We start from the raw sequence: 7,973 nt of genomic DNA, 5'->3' as shown, positions 1-7,973 counted from the left end.
TTAATTCCCATCTCTAAATTAATAAACCCAAGTCAGCCAGGACCACCAGGGTTTGTGCTGCCCCAGCCAGCTGCTCCCAAAGGAGGGCTGCCCACAGTCCCCACTGTCCCCCGTCCCCGGCAGAACCAGCCTGTGTCCCCACGCCCCCCACCCCCAGCCCCTTCTTCCTCCCGACGGCATTCTCTGCTCTCTGTCCTCTAATTTAGGCAACAAGCACTAAGGAAACACTTTTTTGTCCACCCAAAGTACTCGAGTTACTAGGTTGTTACCGTGTCTTCCTTTTTTTTCTTCAAAATGAAAATACAGGATTTTGTTTAAAAATTCTTCCTGATTATGAAAGTAATACAGTCTGGTGAAAAATACAAGCACACACATGTTTACAGTAGAAAGTGAAAGTTGCCAGCCCTTCCACCAGAACAAGATAATCACTGTTTTCAGTTTAGTTTCTAGCATTCCACATGTGTGTATGTGATTCCATATTAATCTGAGTTGTAAATGAAGACTTTTCTCATGGTAATTTCATTCCAGCAGTCCTGGGTTGAAGTGATGCTGCTGCTATAAGATCCAGGTCAAGAACCATCCAGATTCACCCAAACAGAATTTTCCAGCTTCCATCGGGAAGGGTTAAGAAGAGGGAACCTTTGGTTCCAGAAGATTCCTGAGGTCCTTATACCGATTGATCATAAAAGGTCTGTGTGTAAAGTGACCTTTACTAAAGCCATACCGATTGATCATAAAAGGTCTGTGTGTAAAGTGACCTTTACTAAAGCCATAGATAGGAAGTCTTTTTTATACCATTTCCTCAGAGCCAGGCTCCTACTTACTCATATCACTAAAACTAAGGGAGCCCACTGATGCGGTATTTCCCTTCACAGTAAGGAAACTCTGCTCTCCGGGGTACTTTGCTCTCTTTTCTTTAGAACTCAGCCTAGGATGGCACAGCTTTCATACCTGGTTCCTGTCCAGAGGAGCTCACAGGCTGTGGGAACAGTCCTCCCTCTCCAGGGCAGGAGGCAAATTTCTCCATAAACAGAAAAATGCCAGACTGTGTAAAGCAGGACTCATGCTCCAGTGGCTGACTCATGTCACCACACCCCAAGAGACGGAAGCGTAAAACCAGAAAAGCAGTTTGATCATCTTCTAATAAGAAGTAGATCCTGTAAACAGATTGATAGGCTACTTGCGTTTGCTGACCACCAGTTTCTCTCCCTGTGAGCTTATGATTACAAATGAAAATACAAATAGAAAAATGAGCACGATAACAGTTCCATTTGCTCTGTTGAGTGCCTACTGCGTGCTAGGTACTGCGCTGAGCATTTTATCTTCATCTTCTTAAATTAGTCTCTCTACAACACTACACAGCATCACCAGCTCAACGGACATGAGTTGGAGCAGGAGCTGGTGATGGACAGGGAGGCCTGGCGTGCTGCAGTCCATGGGGTCGCAGAGAGCCGGACAGACTGAGCGACTGAACTGAACTGAACAACACTACGGTGGGTACTATTTTTATCCCCACTTTGCAAGGGTGTTCAGAAATGTTTATAGCAAATAAGTAGTGGACCCATGGTTCAAACCCAGTTCTTCATGCTCCTGAGGCCCAAGCTCTGAATTTCCCACCCACCTGGCCTCTCCTTCCCTTCTGGGAAACCGGATTGCAATCTGGACTCAGACCAAGAGGGCGTTGTGCAGAGACTAGAACACAACTCAAATGCAATGGGCCTCTTCGGAGCCTATCTCAACACAGTGATGTACAGGGTCTGCATCCCACATACAGAGTGTCCGCTGCGGTAGCCATCGTCCATGGAGGACTTGAGCATCCTCGGGTTTAAGTACCCACAGGGGTCCTAGAACCGAGGAATCACTGTACAGAGACAGCACAGATCTGACTCCAAAATCACCAATGCAGAAGGTCTATTTTCCTGAAAAGAAAAAAGAAAGTGAAGTCGCTCAGTCGTGTCCGACTCTTTGCGGCCCCATGGACTGCAGCCTACCAGGCTCCTCTGTCCATGGGATTTTCCAGGCAAGAGTACTGGAGTGGGTAACTAGCCTGGTAACAGCTAGACTTTACAGCAGTCCTTGGAATGGGTTTTCCTGGCATGTCTATGAATACGCATGAACACCTTGTAAACGGGACACTGAATGAAGTTCTCGTGTGTGTGTGTGTGTGTGTGTGTGCTCACTCGTTCAGTTGTGTCCAACTCATTGCGACCCCATGGACTATAGCCCACCATGTTCCTCTGTCCATGGAATTTTCCAGGTAAGAATACTGGAACCGGTTGCCATTTCCTATTCCCGGGGATCTTCCCAACCCACGGATTGAACCCATGTCTCGTGTGCCTCCTACACTGGCAGGTGGATTCTTTACCACTGGGAAGCCTCTCCAAAGGCACTATCCACAGATGAAAAGGCAACCCATAGAATGGGAGAAAATATTTGCAAATTCCTGATAAGGGATTAATGCTCAATATCCAGAGAGCTCCTGCATATTCAACAACAACGTTCAACAATGAAGAAGCAACTAACCTGACGATAAATGGGCATGGCTGCTCATGGGAAATCATCCAGCGTGTACACCCAAGGAGAACATGCCCTCTGCACTCAAATGAATGCAGAGCAAAGGCCAGGCGTATCTCCTAGAGACTTGCTCTTATCACAGGGTAAAAGTCAGTTGGGCAATAAAAAGTGAATGTGTAACGTAACAGATGGTGATAACATAATATAAAGAGTTTAATATTTGTTCTAAGATGGGTGCTTCTAGTCTGACTTTTATACTTATGATAAGAATAAGCTTAGTGCCTAGTGATTCATCTTTGAAATAAACTTTCTCATTTTTACCTCAAGCTTGCTAAGTCACTTCAGTCGTGTCCGACTCTGTGCGACCCCATAGACCGCAGCCCACCAGGCTCCCCCATCCATGCGATTCTCCAGGCAAGAACACTGGAGTGGGTTGCCATTTCCTTCTCCAATGCACGAAAGTGAAAAGTGAAAGTGAAGTCGCTCAGTCGTGTCCAACCCTCAGTGACCGCATGGACTGCAGCCTTCCAGGCTCCTCCGTCCATGGGATTTTCCAGGCAAGAGTACTGGAGTGGGGTGCCATTGCCTTCTCCGGGATTCATTTAATTATAATCTTTGAAGTTGTCAGTTGAACTTTTTGTTTTCTAATGAATCCAGCTTCTCTAGTGTCTTGCGATGGTAGACCGTATTGTTGTTTAAGAGTATTCTCTGTTTCTCCCTTGGATAAGATTGTGTTACCTTGCCTTGTTGACATCAGGCTTGCCCTTGTGATTTGTTTGGGGCAATCAAATTTGAGTGGAAGTGATCTGTGTCACCTCTATAGCCAGCAGTTGCTTATCATTGTCCTTTCTTCTCTGGACCACAATGAGGAGAGCCAGGCTCTGGGGTGAAGGCAACATGGAACAGAGTCTACTCCCTGCTGGATAAAGAGCCTGAATGAGAAATAAACCTTTGTCACGTGCCACTGAGATGTCAGGATTGTTTGTTACGGCAGCATAATCTAACCTATCCTGACCAAGACATGGGCAAACGAAGCAAAAATACTAACTCTGATAACACAATAGATTGCAAAGTTGTCGATTTTTTTCCTGTGTATCAAAATGATTTATATTTTCTCATTGATTGAGAAGTAAATACCATAAGTTTAAACTCATAAAGTAATTACATACCCATCAGATGCTCTATATAATGATACATAAAATTACAGCTATATATACCAGATACACACAAATCACCCTCCCAGGACAAAGCTTAGATAGGAAACTGTCAACGTTTGCTTTTTTGCAACTCCCCTTTTAAGCACCCGTTGCAGAATAAACCCCTTTCCAACAGACATATTTTTTCTTGAGAGAGGCCAATAGCTTTAATCAGCCTATTGTGTCAGGTTCTGCTAACGTAGAAGGCATTCTGCCTCTTGACGTGGCTGTGTATGTCTCAACTCAAATCCATTATGAGTGAAATATTTTCAAAGTATTGCTGTAATACAGGTACCTGGGGAAAAAAAAGCTAGAGTAGCAAATGATAAGTAAACTCTCCCCCGCTGCCCCAGTCCCCAGTACCACTCTACAGAAGTAATCCTGTTAGGAGTGTCTCATCAGGGCCAGCTTCCAGGGTACACTATCCCCGAAGTCGCCCAGATCTCCATGCTCAGTATTCTGAACTTGGTTTAATGCTCTGCCATTACCATCTGAAATTCTTAATCAGTTTTGAGCAAGGGCCTAGCATTTTCATTTTGCACTGGGCCCCCAAATCATATTGCTGGTCCTGCTTATGTATATCCTTCAGAAACATTTCCATGCATGTACAAGCATATGTTAGCTTATTTTATTTTTTTTAAACACAGTAGCTCATCAAGTCCTTTTCTTCTTCCCGGGCGGGCAGAAAGACCTCATTTCTCAGCCTAACTTTCAGTTAAGTTGGAACTCTGTGACTGAGTTCTGGCCAGTGGAAGGTAGGCAGAAGTGAGGAACACCACCTCCAGAAGGATCCCCTAAAGGGACATACCCACTCTTCTGCACAGTCCTTCTCTCGTGTGGATGGCTCTTGATGTTTGCACAGGAATGAAGGACTCTGAAAGCATACCGTCATGTGAGAGGAGGATCCCGTCATGAGTCATCCCTGAAGGGCGAGCCACTTGGAAGAACCTCTAACCCACATGAGACTGCAATTCTATCAGGCTGTGGCCTCTTTGGGGTGATTTATTACAGCCGTTGTAGTGTTAATTACTGTAAGACATACACAAATAAGATCATACTCTGTGTGTGTACACATTATGTGTGCATGCATGCTAAGTCACTTCAGTTGTGTCCAACTCTTTGGGACCCTACGGACTGTAGCCCGCTAGACTCACCTAGCCATAGGTTTCTCCAGTTCGAATGGTTTCGTATGCCCTCCTTCAGGAAATCTTCCTGACTCAGATATCCCAGCCATGTCTCTTATGTCTTCTGCATTGGCAGGCGGGTTCTTTACCATTAGTGGCACCTGGGAAGCCCATATATTACATATATATATATACATGTATGAAATATGTATATAAATGTTTATATATATAAGTATCATATATGTCTTTAATATATAAATATTATGTATACATGTAAATGTCTTTGGCACCTTTAGCGTCCCTGGTAGCTCAGCTGGTAAAGAATCCACCTGCAATGAAGGAGACCCTGGTTCCAATCCTGGGTCAGGAAGATCCCCTGGAGAAAGGATAGGCTACCCACACCAATATTCTTGGGCTTCCCTGGTGGCTTAGATGATAAAGAATCTGCATGAAATGCGGGAGACCTGGGTTCAATCCCTGGGTTGGGAAGACCCCTGCAGGAGGGCACGGCAACCCACTCCAGTATTCTTGCTTGGAGAATCCCCATGGACAGAGGAGCCTGGCGGGCTACAGTCCATGGGATCGCAAAGAGCTGGACATGACTGAGTGAAGTGTTCTCATCATATGTATGTTGAATTTATACTTTAATTCATTGTGAGTTCTTTGTAGGCAATTCACCACAGCTCTGAGTAATGACAACCTAAGCGATGTGTATCAAGCGCAGAGCAGGAGAATTTCTACAGAACCCTTTGGTCCGGATCTATTTACCTCTTCTCCTTCCTCTGTGTCAAAGCAGAACTGACGCCTGTAGACTGTACTTCTTGAGCCAGCTGGCTTCCTGTTGGGCCTGGCCAACGGAAGACAAGAAATGAGGCGGGAGAAAGGGAAAGGCCAGAGTATTTTCTACTTTTCTCGTTGCCTTGATGCATCTTTAGCAGCTGCTGCGTGCTTTTGGTGCCTCTAGCTCTTACTGGACAGGCCCTCCAGAGTTCTGACTAAAACTAATTGATCCGGGCCCTGGGCTCCATAACACCATCTCCCTTCTTCATTATCGACTGAATGGCTGTGTCCTCCCCCTCCCCAAATCCATATGTTGACGCCCTAACCCTCACTGTAGCTGTATCTCCTTATAAAGGAGATAGGTCCTTTACGAGGTGATCACGGTTAAATATGGTCATCAGAGTCCTGGTCCTTCTAAGGAGACACACCAGAGAGCTCTCTCTCTGTCTCTTTTCCTTCCCCCTTTATCTTCCCCCTCACGCACAGCACAGTGAGATGGTAGCTTCCTAGAGAAGCGACCTCAGAATGAACCCTACCTTGCCGGCACCTTGATCTTGGACTTCCTAGCCTCTAGAACTCTGAGAAATAAAGTTCTGTTGTGTGAACCACCCAGTACACGGTCTTTTATTAGAGCATCTTGAACAGATGGAGACCCCCTTCCAGCGGAGGACTGGTAGCTGCCTGGCATTGCTCATTTCTGAGCTGTCTCACTGTTCTCCTTCCGGCTTCTCAGCTTTTCTATTGCCTGTTGTCTGCATTGAACTCCCTTTGTCTCAAGCACTCACCGTGGTTTCCTTTCTCCTGGCCAGACCCTGAATGACTCACTCCCATCCTGCTCAAAGACGTTGCATGGACTCAGACATATTCAGCTCCCTTCACTGACAACAGTGTGCTGCTTAAGAAAGATGTTACTGGGGCTTCCCTGGCAGCTCAGCGGTAAAGAATCTGCCTGCCAATGCACGAGATGCGTCTGGGTGGGGAAGACCCCACATGCCACAGAGCAACTGGGCTTGCACACCACAACTGTTAAACACGTGCCCTAGAGCCCAGGAGCCACAACCACGAGGCGCATGTGCCTCATAAAATCCTTGAAACCCTGGAGCCCGTGCTCCACGAGAGAGGCCACCACAATGAGGAGCCACACGCCACAAATAGAGAGTACCCACTGCTCACCACAGCTAGAGAAGAGCCCACACAAAGCAACGAAGACCCAGGACAGCCAAAAAGAAATTAAAAAAATTTTTTAAGACATTATCAAATCGGACTGGCCTGAGTTTGAATCCTGACCCCACCCACTTCCTGGTTTAGTCACCAGAGTGTCACTTTAGTCTCACTAAGGCTCAGTTTCCTCATCTGCAAAATGGTGATAAAAACACATAGCTGAAGTCTAGCTCACGAAGGATACAATGCTTGAAAGGGGGCTAAGCATAATGCCTGACACACAGGACGTGTTCAGTAAGTGTTAGCTAATATACCAGGAGGAGGGACAGGGCTTGGTGAGAAGCTGACATGACTGGGCATAATTGCCAGAATCTTCTTGTAATTTGTGATGTGTAGTCAGTCTCCTAATAGCACGGGGAGCCTCTTGTGCAGCATCCTAGGAACTTGTTTATAATCCCTTATTTATAATCAGGGTCCAGAACACATTATGGGAGAGTCTCAGAAAGTCTGGTTGGTCCTGATTTCCTAATTACTGCAGAGCACCTTACATTGGCCCTGTCTTTTTTCTTGTCCTGCCTCCAGCTGGCCCTGAACTTGCCCTAAGTTTCTGGGCCTTTAACCAAAGAACCACAGTATCTGCAGTCCTCTTTCCCTTTACCTCTCACTCCCTCACATCTCAGATTCTCCCAGAATCTGAGACTTCCAAAGTCATCAAAAACCTAAGGAACTGCTGAGAATTCCCAACCTGGAATCAGCAAGCTTTTTCTGTAAAGAGACAGATAGTAAATATTCCAGGGTTTATTTGCAGGCCACTTACAGTTTATGTGCTAACTACTCAGATCCACCTTTTTTGTGTGAATGCAGCTGTAAGTGAATGGGCATGGCTGTGTACCCATCAAACTATGTTTATAGAAACTGACAGTTGAATTTCATATAATTTTTACTTGTCAAAAAATATTATTTTTCTTTTGATCACTATTAAAGAAGTTATCTTTTTTTAACTATCTAAAATATAAAAAAATATTCTCAGCTCTCAAGCTGTACAAAAAACAGAGAGCAGGCAGAATTTGGCCTGTAGGCCATAGCTTTCTGATGGCCTGGAATTTGGATGGAATTTTCTACTCAAATCCCTGTGCCTTTTTAGTTGTGGCCCTCTTCCTTTCCTTCTTTGCTGTGTGACACTGGGTAAGTCACTTAG

Source organism: Bison bison, unplaced genomic scaffold, assembly GCF_000754665.1.
Source record: "Bison bison bison isolate TAMUID 2011002044 unplaced genomic scaffold, Bison_UMD1.0 scf7180017864201, whole genome shotgun sequence".
In the NCBI taxonomy this organism is placed as follows: domain Eukaryota; kingdom Metazoa; phylum Chordata; class Mammalia; order Artiodactyla; family Bovidae; genus Bison; species Bison bison.
The sequence above is the reverse complement of the archived record's forward strand: the minus strand, read 5'-3'. Positions refer to the sequence as shown.